We start from the raw sequence: 16,665 nt of genomic DNA, 5'->3' as shown, positions 1-16,665 counted from the left end.
TATGCAAGTTATGTAAGGTGTTAATAATGCTAAGGCCTAGTATCTATATAAACTGTTGGTAACATAACAATTTCCATAGACTTAAATGGGGATACACATTGTTACCACCAGTTCATACTATTTACAACATCAATGGAAACTAGGCCTAAATATTCTAATTTAATGTGACCACAATTCTTGGACTTAGTAATCTCAGTAGAGTTGCCACCCAGATGGTATTTTACCCGTATGGCTGGGATTTTTATGGTTCAGTGATATAAGAAAATACGTTTTTGCGCTAAAGTTTAGCTCACTGCCTATCCTAGGTACCCCTGCCACAAGAGCAATCAGAATAGATAAAAACACAAAGAACACACAGGAGGGCGCTCAAAGCGGAGTTAAATAACAATAAGTGATCAATAAATTATATCGATATATATGGGTGAAAATGATGAAGAATTAAATAATTAGGATTATTCAAATCTCGATAACCCGGTGCTAAATAGAGAAATGACTCAGAAAAAAGATCTACTGAATAAATAATATATAATATTTATTATAAAAATCAGACCAAATATCCTGAGAATATTCAAATATCCAGAAAATAAACGTATAAGAAGTGGGTGTTCAGTGCGGTATAGGAGTAGCTACAAATATATACAACACGTTCGATAGGTCAGAATGTTTAGATATACTTGAGTGTTACACATGATAAAATACACATCGCAATAAATCCAAAAAAGTTTGAATAGCAAATAAAATACTGAGCAAGCCTTATATAAAACCTGACTGTAAAATCAATAAATGGTCAACCTATTTTGATACAATGCAGGACGTCTCCCAGAAATACCACCTCATAGATGTTAAAAGCCCAGAGCAGGTAATGACAAACACATTCAATAGCGTGTGCGTAATGTCAGTTTGAGCATATGTTCACAATATTTTCAATCACAGCTAATAGCCATAAGTGATCTATAGTAATACTGCAAATCTGGAACAGGAGCAAAGTAATCACCCTCTCGTTCTTTGATAATAAGTTTGGATGTGTTGTGATAAGGAAAATGATACCTCTTACAATCCACTCTTCACAGAAACTTTGATCCGGTCCTGCTTACGCTGTAGGTATATTCACCACAAGAATCACAAGTCACATATGCTAGGAGTGCTTGGATCCGAAATCAGCTGTGGGACTTCTCTACTGATCTCTAGGTACCTGCACTTAGTGCATTTGCACGAAGGGCAATGGAAAATTGCCAAAGTCTCTTTTAGTACATGTGATCGTAGTAATCAGTCCGATAACGAGTTTGACCAAACTCTCACTTCAGAAATTATGGAATGCAGGAACAAATGTTTCAGATCTAACCTGCCAGTGCTTCAACGCGTTTCACCCGCAACTCAGGATTTCTCAAGATAGTTTGCCAGCTGTGATTGATTATCCTAATATACCTATACTTCTCTTCTCATTGGTTGATTCAAACAGGTAGTTGTAGATCATTTTTTTTCATGTTTGTTTTTAAGGTGGAATTTTTCCAATGTCTCTGAGATGGCATACATTCCTTTGTTTCATTGAAGTATTGTATTATGGTAGTATTAATTACTAATAGGTAATATAAACACTTCTTACAAAGGACCCATTTAATTCAATAGCTTCATTCTATCATAAGTCACAGTGAACTATTCAATTAGTTCAACAACTGAAAAATATATAAAAAAAAATATGCTAAAAAGTATGCTAACCCACAGCATTAGGCCTAATATGCCAGGCAAGCTCAGTATACAAAAATATAATTTAGGTTTATATAAGTTAATCGAACAAATAATCAGACAGAAATTGGTGAAGCTGATCACAACACACATACCCACACATATATACATATATATATATGATCAGAAGGACCAGTTTGGGTGGATATAGCAGATTTACATATTGAAAAAACAGATTATGAACCACATCTGGAGATATCAGATCAGAAAGGATAATCTCGTGGAGGTAGGTGTATCAACCTTACATAGAAGACTACATAAGTAAAATGATTTAGTGTTGCAATTCTACAAATTTGTCTATACAAATGTATGCTTATGAGCTTGGGCAGTATTTTTTTTCCAGGATATTCTAGAGGAAGACAAAGGTTTAGCCCAGTAGTGGGAAAATTGAAGCTTTTGGAGCTATATATAACCTCTAGAAGTTCCCGATGTTGTACCCATCCTCTGTTCTGTAACAGTAAAAATACTTCATTTTTACTAATAGATAATAAGTTTTTTTTTTATTACCCCACAAATCAACTGCATTCTCTCTTCACTTCCCTTTGATTGGCTAAAGGGACATGATACCAAAATTTTGAAGAGCTTGAAAGTGACACACCATATCTGTAAAACGCTGACTAGAAAATATCACCTGAACATCTCTAAGCAAAAAGAAAATATATTTTACCTCAAAATTTCCTCAGTAGCCACATCCCATTGTAAATTGTAAGCAGCCAATCAGGGTTTTAGTCGCAGGACTTACAAGGGAGCGTGCATCTAATATGTGCTGGTACAGTCATGTTATTCCCCTCCTCAATTTAGGGAAGTTTGCTATGAAATCACATGAGATTATAGTGAAAGCTAATGACATCACAGTAAAAGTGATTAACTAATGAAGCTGATTGGCTTGTTTTTTGTTTTTTCTTCCACATGCAGCTGACAACAGCTTAAGTATAACTGTTCACAACGCACTTACTGTTGTAAGCTAAAGAACTGTTGTAAGCTAAAGGGACACTGAACCCAAATTTTTTCTTTCATGATTCAGATAGAGCATGCAATTTTAAGCAACTTTCTAATTTACTCCTATTATCAATTTTTCTTCATTATATTGGTATCTTTATTTGAAAAGCAAGAATGTAAGTTTAGATGCCAGCCCATTTTTGGTGAACAAACTGGGTTGTCCTTGCTGATTGGACAGAACCAATAAAAAAGTGCTGTCCATGGTCTGAACCAAAAATTGGCTGGCTCCTTAGCTTAGATGCCTTCTTTTTCAAATAAAGATAGCAAGAGAATGAAGAAAAAATGATAATAGAATTAAATTAGAAAGTTGTTTAAAATTGCATGCTCTATCTGAATCATGAAAGAAAAACATTGGGTTTAGTGTCTCTTTAAGGTAAAATATATTTATTTTTTTATAGAGAGATGTTTTCCTGTGATGATTCATACAGAGCATAGATTTTCAAAAAATAAGAAATTACTTCTATTATCAAATAAACTTCTTTCTCATAGTATTCTCTGTTGAAGAGAATACCTAGGTATGTATAGTGCATGTGTCTGGAGAACTATATGGCAGTCATTTTGCAAGAATCTTTTTAAACACTAGATGGCAGCAGTGTATGCACAATGTGTAACAATTTAAAAAGCATTCCTGCAAAACTACTGCCATATAGTTCTCTTAATGTGTGCACACTCCTGAGCTTACCTATTTGCTTTTCAATAAAGGATACTAAGAGAACAAAGTAATTTGATAATACAAGTAAATTGGGAAGTTTATTTTTGAAAATCGTACACTCTATCTGAACCATGAAAGAAGAAAATGTGGGTTTCATACATGTCTGAGTTATACTTTTGCACATGCACACAATGGGGCATATTTATCAAGCTCCGTATGGAGCTTGATGCCCCGTGTTTCTGGCGAGCCTGCAGGCTCGCCAGAAACAGCAGTTATGAAGCAGCGGTCACAAAGACCGCTGCTCCATAACCTGTCCACCTGCTCTGAGCAGGCGGACAGACATCGCCGTAAATCAACCCGGAGTACGATCAGGTTGATTGACACTCCCCTGCTGTCCTAAAAGGACACTTCCAAAGAGACCATGAAAGGCAAAACCATAAGAACGGCGGTATCAAAGACCTAAATCCTCCAGGCCTCCAACCCACAATGGGGAGGAACACTCTAGTTCCCGAAAAATTCGGAAATGACTAAGCATGTCGCCGCGGATCTCAACGGAGTCCCGGCCCACTAGATTAAAAGGCGAATGAGGACTGAATCAAGCCCCCATGCACCTAAGCAACGACGGACCCGCAAGTCCTTTCAGGATGCTAGTTGAAGCTTGTAAAACAAGACAATCACACAATCATATTGTGATCACTAGGCACCCTCACCGGACCAACCGGACATAAAAAAGGTGCCACGTGTCTGAACTAGGCCTCAAAGACAGAAGGATTTTACCCAGTCAGAACCAGCCTGAAACCAAGGGCCCCAGCACTGTCAAGACCACATAGAGTCTCCCCCCGATGATGGAGGGATAAAGAACAGTCAGACAGACTTTTGTAAACAGAGCAAACAATATCGCGAGTATCAATTCCAGAGAGGAAAGTTCCCGAAGGAAACATCACATTACAACATGAGCCTTAAACCAAATAAAAATCATCCCGTAGGAGGTTATGGCCCAGGAAGAACAGACAGACCCGCAGGACCAGCCCAACAGGGGTCCGAGACTTCCAAGATCAGAACTGGAAAAGCATACTTCAATAACCAAGACTATAAGAAGATTACTTCATCCCCTTATATCTATGTATGCAAGCCAGTCAAAGAGTAAAACTGAGAATCCCCAGACCCATTAAGAGTGGGATCCTCCAGAAACGCCAAAAACGTGCCTTAGTAGGACACGAAGGCGCGCCAGCCTATAATGAAAGGCGCAACATACCTCCGCCAGGAAAAAAGGAAACACCGGCCCTGAAGGTTGACCCCCTGAAGTCGCTCACCTGGAAGGCTGAACTGGACCAGGCGATTCCACGCCTGACGAGCCCCGGTTAATGAAACACGGACAATATCATAAGCACACTCCCGGGAGGTGCAGATGCGCCAGCGGCAAAGATATGGCCATGCGGAACCGTGTCGTAACCTCCGGTGGGAACAGGCCACACTCCCTAGAAAGGATAAGTAGCGTTTGGGTTACCTGCATGCGTAGTAAGAGTTGGGCACTCTTACTACGCATGCTCTGTTCCCCGATCCCGAGGAACAGAGCACTCTAAAACGGCATTCGGAACATAACTAATGGGCATGTAATCACCCGGGCCAATTCATATTCTTCGCAAGAAGTAGAATCTGAATCCAAGAATCCTCCATAACTGAGACACTGCTGCCTCCAGAGAACCAGACACCAGCAGACCAGGATTTCTCCGTCGCCATGCCGTCAGGAAAACGGAAATGGGATTACATGGTAAACCGTGCAGTCCATGCAAAAGCGTGCCCGACCAAAAAGGCATGCGTCACTAGACATAGGCCGTTATGTTCCAAAATAGCCATGAGCCGAAGCAACACTACACAGTAGCAGATATAATCACATAACAAACATGATTATAAACCCCCCTGATCAATAATCCCCATCATGAGATATTAAACCTTGATTCCTAGATACAAAAAGGAGCCTCACTGAGACCCTATGTTAATGTTATCCCCGAAAGGTTGTAGCCCCTCTTGGATAAACAGTTGAAATTACAATACAAAAAGTAAAATAAAGCGATCTTACCGGAATCTACGCCGTGGAACAGGAACACGGCCCTTCAAGTGTGACAGATAGTAGCGTCGCCTCTCCCATGGACTTGAGAGAAAAAAGCAGGCAGGGAAACTTGTCAACGCTGAATGCTTATGGAGCTGTTAATATGAGTCGGGATGGTTTCGCAGAAAGACTCTCCCTGCATCTCCGGACTCTAACTTTTACCCATGCTCTCACTGAGAGGCTGACAGGACTACTTAAAACTCCAGTCCCATGCCAAACAATACTACCCTCCATAAGAGACTATCGAAAACTTCTGACACTTCTCTGCCAAACTCCTGGGACGAAAGGCAAAGAAAGACTGGGGGATGAGGGAAGTGGGATGAGTATTTAAGCCTTTGGCTGGGGTGTCTTTGCCTCCTCCTCGTAGCCCAAACGTAATGAATGCAGTTGTGGACTCTTTCCATTTTTTTTCTGATGATCTAAAACGGGACAAATATAAACAGTATTTAAAAAATAAGATCATTTCTTAAGGGATAAACCTCCTATTACGTCCTACGTTCTGGACTACCCTATAAGAAATACACAACAAAACTGCTTGGGGAAAAGACCGGTCACGGTCGCATTTATTAAATAACATATTTAATTTTGCCTAATGTTGTCCAACGTTAGCCATCTCTTTTCCAAATTATAACTGAACTTGTAGCAAGTTCTTTCCAGCTGGTGGCTGCATCTTCTCGCTAACCTAACCCCTACTGATTGCCGGTCAAGGCCCCTCCGATGTCTGCAGCGTGGCACAGGGTGCGCACGCTCATCGGCACAGAGAGAGAGATTTATTATGGAGAGCTCTTCGGCCTGCAGCTCTTTAAAGGGAGAGGAACCCCTAAGCCGGCACTTAGTGGGCGACACCTCTCCCTGTGTTCGGGCCGTTACTCTGCTCTCTCCATGCCCGCTCCCAGGGCCTTGCCCGACGGCCAGCTAGGGCATAACTCAACCAACCCAGTAAGGCGACCCCTCCAACCGAGTCGTACAACACGCCTGTGAGAGGTGGGTGACTATCTTACAACCCTGGGCTTATGGGGCTAGTTCAACTAAACCTACCCCCGCTGGGGATAATCTAAACATCGATACCTTCTTGCCGCCACATACCTTCATCCAGGGACGGGCGGACGGGGAAAATCCTCATTGAAGTCTGGAAGCAGGAAGAGGCCGGATACTCTGCAACAGGACCCTATAAAGGCAAGAGGTACACCCACCCCCTACTTGCAACATTGTAACATACACACTCTAGAACACTCCAGACTTCAAGTCAGCTATCCCTTAATTTTGCTACAGGCCCACTAGAGGGCCCTCCACTGCCATAAGGGATAAACCTCCTATTACGTCCTATGTTCTGGACTACCCTATAAGAAATACACAACACAACTGCTTGGGGAAAAGACCGGTCACGGTCGCATTTATTAAATAACATATTTAATTTTGTCTAATGTTGTCCAATGTTAGGCATCTCTTTTCCAAATTATAACTGAACTTGTAGCAAGTTCTTTCCAGCTGGTGGCGGCATCTTCTCGCTAACCTAACCCCTACTGATTGCCGGTCAAGGCCCTTCCGATGTCTGCAGCGTGGCACAGGGTTGCGCACGCTCATCGGCACAGAGAGAGAGATTTATTATGGAGAGCTCTTCGGCCTGCAGCTCTTTAAAGGGAGAGGAACCCCTAAGCCGGCACTTAGTGGGCGACACCTCTCCCTGTGTTCGGGCCGTCACTCTGCTCTCTCTGTGCCCGCTCCCAGGGCCTTGCCCGACCACCACAAGAGAAAAGAATTCCTTCCTCTTGCCGCCACCCTTAACCAACACAGCCCTTAAATTTACCTATGATATAAAAACTTTCAACAATAAAACTTTATATATTTTTTTTTTTTAAATAACTTGCCGTGCGACACAACAGTCAGATACCAACCATAGCATAGGCCTTAACTTAACAGCTTAACTAAACTTTTTTTTTTTTTTTGTTATACAACCGATGAGACAGCTTTCCGTAGGTCAGCCAAAAAGATGTTCAACCCGACATCCGTCAAGTGAACCCCATCCGGTCGGTAGAGGGCCTTCTTGTCGGCCGTAATAGCATCATGCCTAATGACAAAACCTTCCAAGACCGTGACCGCTCTTCCCACCTCCCTGTTTACTTTCTTATGGACATTATATGCTGCCCTCTGAGTGATAATGTGACGCCAATGCAGCCGTGCAACCACGTTTGACCAACCTATCCGTACGTCCTGGAGCCAAGCACACACCCATTTCAAGTCTGCAATCATAATCCTGATTAAATCCAACACAGGGATAGATCCTAAGTCGTTACCCCCCAAATGTACTACAATCACATGAGGCTTTCCCCACCTCCTGTGTGCATCTTGTAACAGGGAAGGTAGCTCATTCCAATTTAGCCCCCTGCGACCGAGCCAGCGAATGTTAGCCCTGGAAGAAGCCAATCCTAGCTGGTGCCCGTCTGGTAAATGAAGCGCCCTTATAGCCGCCCAGTGGATAAAGGAATGCCCAATAATCCACACACGCACTGGGGTAGTTATCTTACCTAGAAAAACATGGATAGGGACAAATGAAGTGCAGCCCTCCGGCTAAATAGGCCTCCCACCCTCTCCCCCCCCGGCAGGGAAGGTGATTGAGAAGCCCCCCCAGCCCGCGCCCCTGCCTGTGTCCTAGCTATTCAAGGGGCGAATGTAACCCCTATAACGCTCTGATTTCCACCTCCCCAGCTTCTTAATGTCTGCCCTTGAGGACCCGCTCGCCGCTGCGCTTGTCGCTGCCCCGATTCTGAATGAATGCGGGGCTTTCCTTGCCGGATCTAAACCTGTCGCCACCGCTACCTTGGCTAACACTTTCCAGAACTGGAAAGTTGAAAACGAGCTACCATCCTCATGAATGAGAAACTGACGCGCTCCTGATGACCGCACGCGGCAGTAATCCTCTACACTCAAAACCGGGCAGCATTCTGGGAATTCGTGCCGCGGTAAGGGCAACCAAGCCCCTTTCCCGTCCTAGTCCGTTTTGGATCTCGGGATAGGCAGGAGTAGGCCCTCATCTGAGGCCCTGACATGCTCCATCTTAATCCCCCCTACGTCTCCCTTTTTGGAGGTGGATACCACCTCACCTATTCTCAAGGCCCCAGCGAAAGCCAGCGCAAAAGTGTCCCTAAACAAACAAGCCTCATATGCCGAGACGCATACTGAACCCAGTTTACCCACCAACAGCTGTAGTCGAGCCGCGGTGATAGGTTCCCTCTTATCAGTGGTACGTGGGGCCATTCGGCCCCACCCTTTCAAGATCTGCCATACTAGAAAGGCATTACCAAAGTCGGGAAAACCCAATGCTTTATTGAAAAATGATAAAGCCGCTAGCCTACTCATAGCGACAGTCTGGACACACCCTCTTGTTTCAAGCACGCCAGCCATTCAAGAACGTGTACCTGAGACGCCTGTTGAAGTAAGAACCCTTTCTGATCTCTGAAGTGCTCCCATGCCCTCCCATGCGACAGGTACGTCGCCCACGTCTTAGGCGCCAGCGAAGCCCTGATCAGCGGGAGAATGGTCTCCCAACCCCTGCCAGCTGCCAAAGAAAGGGAGGGCACGTTAGACCCTCCACCGCCGCCCTTGGGGCCACCCTCCTGAACTGATCCCATTGAAATCTAGAGAGAGCATCAGCTATGACATTCCTAACCCCTGGCACATGCCGCGCTGTGAAACGAACGTTAAGTTGCAAACAGCATAACACCAAGTGTCTAAGGTATGTCACCACTACCGGTGAAGCAGCCGACAATCTGTTTATGGCGTACACCACGCTCATATTATCCGACCAAAAAATCACTGCACGATTGGACAGACGATCGCCCCAGAGCTCAACCGCCACTACTATAGGGAAGAGCTCTAGCAACGCCAAATTGCGCGTAAGGCCAGAAGAAATCCAATCTTCCGGCCACGCCTCCGCGCTCCAGTCCCCGTCCAAGTAGGCGCCATAACCCAGGCCTGCTGCTGCATCCGTGAACAGATGCAGGGCCTGATTGGAGATAGGCCCAGCCCTCCAAAGGCAAACCCCGTTAAAGTGAACTAAGAACTGCTCCCATACTTTTAAGTCTTCCTTCATCTCAGGCGTAACCTTACACCGTTGCCTTCGCGCAAGAGGGCCTTTCAATTGGCCCTCAAGTCTGCGATTGAAGACTCTCCCCATTGGGATGGCCCTTCCCGCAAAGTTAAGGAGACCTAACAGGGATTGCAGCTCCTTAATGGAGATGCAGGTAGCCCGACCAGCTGCTTGAACCGCCTCCAAGAGGCGGTCGACTTTGTCCCTTGGAAGCCTGCGAAGAGATGACACAGTGTCAATCTCTATGCCCAAAAACGTGAGGCAAGTGCATGGGCCCTGGGTTTTGTCGTCCGCGAGCGGCACCCCAAACTCCTCCATGACCTCTTGCATCACCCCCATTACCCTGGTACATTCGTCCATTCCAGAACCCCATACCAGCAAAAAATCATCCAGATAGTGGGCCACGGCCCCACCCCCAGATGCCCTCTGCACCACCCAGTGCAGGAAGGAACTGAACAGGGCGCACGATAGAGAGCACCCCATCGGCAGGCACCTATCAACAAAGAACTCGCCTTCAAACTTCATTCCCATCAGCCGAAAGGAAGAAGGATGAAGTGGGAGCAACCTGAACGCAGATTCTATGTCCAATTTTGCCATGAGCGCCCCTCTGCCCTTTGCCCGCACCACCCCCAGGGCGTCATCAAAGGACTGGTAATGCACACAGCTGAGGTCCTGGTCAATCGCGTCGTTCACCGAGGAACCCCTGGGATACGACAAGTGGTGAATTAACCTGAATTTACCCAGCTCCTTTTTTGGGACCACTCCCAACGGGGAGACAACCAAATCCGGGAGCGGCCGTTCCCGAAACGGCCCAACAACCCTCCCCAACGTCAGCTCCTTCGCCAACTTTTTTTTCACAATGTGAGGGAATTCGTAAGCTGACTTCAGGTTACGGTGGGACGTCGCGCCCATTACCTGTGAAGTAATAGGGATCCCTCAACCCTCCCTCAACCCTGACAACAGCAAAGCCGCCGCCTCCTGGTCAGGGTAAAGCGCCAACCATGGCGCCATCGCCTCCACTCAAAGCGGAGTTGGAGCTTTTGATCCCGAACCCCGAACCCCCCCTCTTTGGTTCTGGGGGGCTGTACCGGAGTCTCTTCTTTTTGCGCTCTCCGAGCCTGGGTGCGGGCCGCTGCAAAATTTACAGATGTGCTGAAAGGAGCAACAGGAACACTGTTTATCCTGGAACTTCCAGCATTCTCTTCCACGCTTTTTCTGCCGCGGAAACGAACGAGGAGTCCCAGACCTAGCCACCGCTGGCGGCGAAGTTGACCTTTCGCGCCCCAATTTCGACCACAGGTGCATATCCTGTGTCCTGAAGTGCAATATAGGGTTTCCCACCATTTTCTTGCGGAATGCAACATCGTAATCCCGCCAAGCGCCTTCTTTAAACCTCTTATGAATATCTTCGATAATGTCCTGATATTTAAAGAGATTATGCCCTTGAGTGGGCCACCTATCAATGTAACACGCCGCTAAACCCTGAAACCGGTATGCCACTCCTCATACGTCTCCTGACGCCGAACTTTCTTAGGGCCAGACCCCTCCGCCGCACTCTCCTTTGCTCTGCAAGCTTCAGGAGAAAGTTCGTAGATATTTACATATATACCTTCTTGTATTTTTTTAAAGACTTTGGCCTTCAGGTGGCCATATAACGAGTGGACAAGGCATGGGTAGGTATCTCCATGCACTGCCACCTTGCGCTGTGCCACCTGACCTGGCAACAACTCCGATGCCACTACCACCTGTGAAGGAGCAATACCTTCACCTACACCTTGCGCGCCCGCTTTCGCCTGCACCTGCGCTGCTACCAACTTCTTTATCATCCTAAACATCTGTTGCTGACCCTTCCCCACTAACCCCAGCCCTGCCTCACTATCAGAACCTGAGTCACTAGAGGAAGAACCCATGTGTGCAAGTGTGATGTCAGTGATGGTGCACTCACCAGACTGTGGTAGCTGCTGCGATGACCCATCTGCTGGAGGCTGCAGGATCGTGGGCGCTGATGTAGAAGGCTCCACAACGCCTTTATCCGCCGTGCTCTGGCTGCTGGTCCCAGCCTGCATTCTCTGATCGCCAGCTGATGAAATCTGTGAAGACAAAACAGACTGGGGAGTACTCTGGGCGGCGATGAGGGCCCCAGAAGGGGAACCGACTTCCCCTCCCCTTGTCCTATCCTGCACGCCTAACGCTGCCGCCACAGCTTTGCGAATCAGGTATTCCTGTACACCCAACGCCTGGCTCACACACTCTCTCATCTCTCGCTGCACACTCGCAGATAGTTGCACACCCTCACGATTCGCATTCGCTCTCCCCACTTGCCCTTGCGGCGGATTCGCAGCGAGGCCTAAGCCCCCAGACACACCAGCATCCATGCCATAATCTGCCCTTGGGCCTACACTCTGGCCCCTGCCAGCTCCCATCGAGTGATCCCTAACCTGACAAGGGCCCGGTATCTGGGAATCTCTTATCGACATATCACTGGCGTCATTTGCGCCTTCACCCCTCATACTGCTCCTGTCTGCTAGCCCTCGGCTATTATCATGCTGATTAAGCCCTGTTATGAGAGGATCCCCTGCTGCAGCTCTGCTGGCGTCATTTACGCCTTCACCCCTCGAACTACGCCTATCCGGTAAAAGCCCCTGCCTGTTTCCCTGCCGACTAGGCCCCGGAATCTGAGCATCCCTTGCTGCTGAGCTAATGGCGTCATTTGCGCCTCTACCCCTGGCTACTCCTCTCTCCAGCACAGCCTCCCCCCGGATACCTCCGGTCACATCCATCTTGGTACCTGCCTGGAACCCTAACCTCCCCCCTGCCTCCTGTGACCGTTGTCGCCCCCCAGAGTCTCCCCAACTTACTAGGGGTTCCTCCGGTAGGCGTCCGCGGCCTTGATGCAGGGCGTCTCCTCTGATGCGTCCGTCCACGCTCCTCCCCCACAGAAGATCCGTCGGAGGGGGAGGAGTCACGTCGCACGTCACGTGCGGGGGCGTGGCCACGCCCCGTACTCAAAGAAGACCCCAAGCCTGCCATAGAATGGTCGCCACCACCTCCGCCAGAACCCCCAGCAACATCCTGGCCCTGAGAAGCACCACCCGGCCCCATTGCAGCAGCCAGGGATTGTGCCAGGGCCAGGACAGAAGCCAGAACGGCCGGCGGAAGCGCCGGGACCTGTTGCAGCAAAGCTGCTCCTGTAATTGCCTGCTCTCCCACAACTCCCATGCCCTCCTGAGCCCTAGCGTGACACACCTGGGCAGTGCTCACCCCCCCACTCTCCGGTTCTGGTCCTGACCCACCACCTGCAGCCCTAGAGCTGGACCTGGCCCAAGCCCTGTTCCTAGGGGGAACATTTAACTCCCTTCTAGCTGTCTGCCACTCTAAGTTGGGGGTAGGGGGTACCACATTGTCCTGATCTGACGATTCCTTTTCTCCTCCAGGTCTCTTCCTTCTTGATGACTCCACCACAGCATCCCTGTACCTCCTGGGAGGCAAAGAATTACGCCTGGCACGCTTCATGACTACCAAAGGCCTCAACTGGACAAACTTAGCACAGAAGAAAATCCTTGTTGAAGTCTGGAAGCAGGAAGAGGCCGGATACTCTTCAACAGGACCCTATAAAGGCAAGAGGTACACCCGCCCCCCTACTTGCAACATTGTAACATACACACTCTAGAACACTCCAGACTTCAAGTCAGCTATCCCTTAATTTTGCTACAGGCCCACTAGAGGGCCCTTTACTGCCATTGTGTCTCTAATTTTCTTATGTGCTCTATCATTTTTGCAGAAGCTGGTGAACACTCCATGTATATTAATTCTAAAATTTTTATTAATTTCTAAAAGTTTTGTTCAGATCCAAAAAATGCTACATGGGCTTTTCTCATGTACAAAGATCTCATGAATATTGTTTGAAATATTCCAATTGTGTTGCAAAAAAACAGGGGCTTAAGCCCATCAATTAATACATATGTCCCTCCCTAAATTCCTGCCTTAGCTAAACATAGGCTTTTGTCTCAAGTGAGCTGCCCTAAAAAAAATTTCATGCAGTTATTTTTAAAATAAAATGCTTTTTTTATTTTAATAAACTACACTACACTGTATATTGGGGGAAATTGGGGCACTTTTGGAAAATTAATTTTCGGAGCTTGTGGTAGCAATAACTTGCCACTAGTTATGTGTTTGCGCTTACCTTACTGCGAATCTGCCTTTCCGAGAAAAGTCCCGGTATCCTGGCTGCCCATTTGGCACTGTAGTTCAGTGACGTGGCCACTTTAAAACTCACTCTCATGAAGAAGTTTGGACATAGCATGCATGGAGGTTCATTCTCTATAAAACCTGGTCACAAAGGTGCAATTTCGTTTAAAGGGACATTGTACCCAAAACATTTCTTTCATGATTCAGATAAAGCATGCAATTTTTAGCAACTTTCTAATTTACTCCTATTATCAATCAGCAAGAACAACCCAGGTTGTTCACCAAAAATGGGCCGGCATCTAAACTTACATTTTTGCATTTCAAATAAAGATACCAAGAGAATGAAGAAAGTTTGATAATAGGAGTAAATTAGAAAGTTGCTTAAAATGTCATGCTCTATCTGAATCATGAAAGAAAATATTTGGGTCTAGTGTCCCTTTAAGAGTCTTTTAGGAAGATAAAAATAACAACATGGCAGGTTCACGATTTACAGATTTGAATGCACAAAAATCTTCTGGAGGCAGTGAAACTGGGAAAATTTAAAAAAGTGCATTTCAATTTATTTTCTATGCTTAATTAAAGGGACATGAAACTCCAAAAAAATATTTGATGATTTAGATAGAACATGCATTTATAAACAAGATTCTAATAAACTTCTGTTATCAAATGTTTTTTGTTCTCTTGGTATCTTTTGTTGAAAAAAGTTCAGGAGTGTACACAAATCTGGAGCACTATATTGCAGCAGCTTTTCAAGAATGTTATCCATTTACCAGAGCACTAGATGGCAGCACTTTTTCCTGCCATGTAGTGTTCAAGACACCTCCCTAGGTATCTCTTCAACGAAGAACACCATGAGAATGAAGCGAATTTGAAAATAGAAGACTCTAACCCAGCTTGACACCCTCTACCATGTAAACCTACGAGCCCATCTGATTTGTAGATCACCTTCATGAGAGCTGATTTACAACCGTGAAACACTGGGCAGGGCCCTCTACTCATTTCTCTCCTATAAATGCTACGTTTGCATATTATACCTATGTTTGTAGCGCCGCACAATCTGTTGGCACAAAAACAGTTATTTTGACAAAATCAAGGTGAAGTAGCTATTTGTAAACAATTTCAAACTCTCAAGATGATAAAATTGATCACTAGGAAAACATTAAAGGAGAGAAAAAAATGACAATACACTGTCCCTTTAATTTTTGTCATCACCTTGGACTCTCTGAGCAGGAGCAGTGTTTGAATGCACTGAGCATATGTAAATATACTTTCTGCTTAGTGAAAACTATCAATGAAGCAAACTTTTACTAGAAACCATGTTTGCTTATAAAAGTGTATTGAGAATTTACTGTAAATGAAATCCTGTAAAATTAAAGGGATACAAAACCCATTTTTTTTCTTTCATGGTTTAGATAGAACATGCAATTTTAAGCAACTTTCTAATTTACTCCATTAGCAATTTTTCTTTGTTATCTTGGTATCTTTATTTGAAAAGCAAGAATATAAGACTTTGGAGCCGACACATTTTTTGGTTCAGCACCCTGGGTAGCGCTTGCTGATTGGTGGCTAAAAGTAGCCACCAATCAGCAAGCGCTACCCAGGTTCTGAACCAAAAATGGGTCAGCTCCTAAGCTTACCTTCAAATAAAGATGCCAAGAGATCAAAGTAAATTGATAATAGGAGAAGGTTGCTTAAAATTGCATGCTCTATCTGAATCATGAAAGTTTAATGTTGACTAGACTATTGCTTTAAACAACTTTCCAATTTACTTCTATTATTTCATTTGCTTCCTTCTCTTGTTATCCTTTGCTGAAAGGTTTATCTAGGTAAGCTCAAGAGCAGCAAAAAACCTAAGTTCTAGTTGCTGATTGGTGGTTGCATATATATATATACATATACACTGATTGTCATTGGCTCATGTGTTCAATTAGAAACCAGTAATACATTGCTGCTCCTTCAGCAAAGGATACCAAGAGAATGAAGCAAATTGGATAATAGAAGTAAACTGGAAAGTTTAAAATTGTATGTTCTACCTAAATCAAGAAAAAAAAATGGTTTTATGTCCCTTTAATTATTAAATTGGACTTACATCATTAACACACATTTTGTAAATGTTACTTATTCTTTTTTTATTTGTATATATGTTGTTATCTATTCACTTATATTAAACTAGACACCTGCATTCTGTGCACATCTGAACCCTGCAGCACACAGTGGTATTTATACTTTGTATCAAGATATGCCCAGGGAAGCTCCTATGGATATGCTGTATGCCAGGGATATATGGTGAAAGGTGGTTTCATCCGGCACTTGTATTATTTGTTTATCTGTATTGGGTACTATCTTCTGTCATACCCAGAGCAAATAATGCTAATCATAACAGGGACTAACACCCCACATGCCAGCTGAAATGATGCCAGCCTATACATACCTCACACACACACACTATCATAATGTGTATATCTGTATTAGGTACATTTATTTATACCCAGGGGCAAATAATGCTAATCATACCAGGGACTAACACCCCACATGCCAGCTGAAATGATGCCTACATACCTTACACTAGTATGTGTATATCTGTATTGGGTACATTTATTTATAATATACCCAGGGGCAAATAATGTGAATCATACCAGGGACTAACACCCCACATTCCAGCTGAAATGAAGCCTACATACCTTACACTATCATGTGTATATCTATATTGGGTACATTTATTTATAATATACCCAGGGGCAAATAATGCTAATCATACCTGGGACTAACACCCCACGTGCCAGCTGAAATGATGCCAGACTACATACCTTACACTATCATGTGTATATCTGTATTGGGTACATTTATTTATACCCAGGGGCAAATAATGTGAATCATACCAGGGAC

Source organism: Bombina bombina, chromosome 11 (assembly GCF_027579735.1).
Source record: "Bombina bombina isolate aBomBom1 chromosome 11, aBomBom1.pri, whole genome shotgun sequence".
NCBI lineage: Eukaryota > Metazoa > Chordata > Amphibia > Anura > Bombinatoridae > Bombina > Bombina bombina.
The sequence above is the reverse complement of the archived record's forward strand: the minus strand, read 5'-3'. Positions refer to the sequence as shown.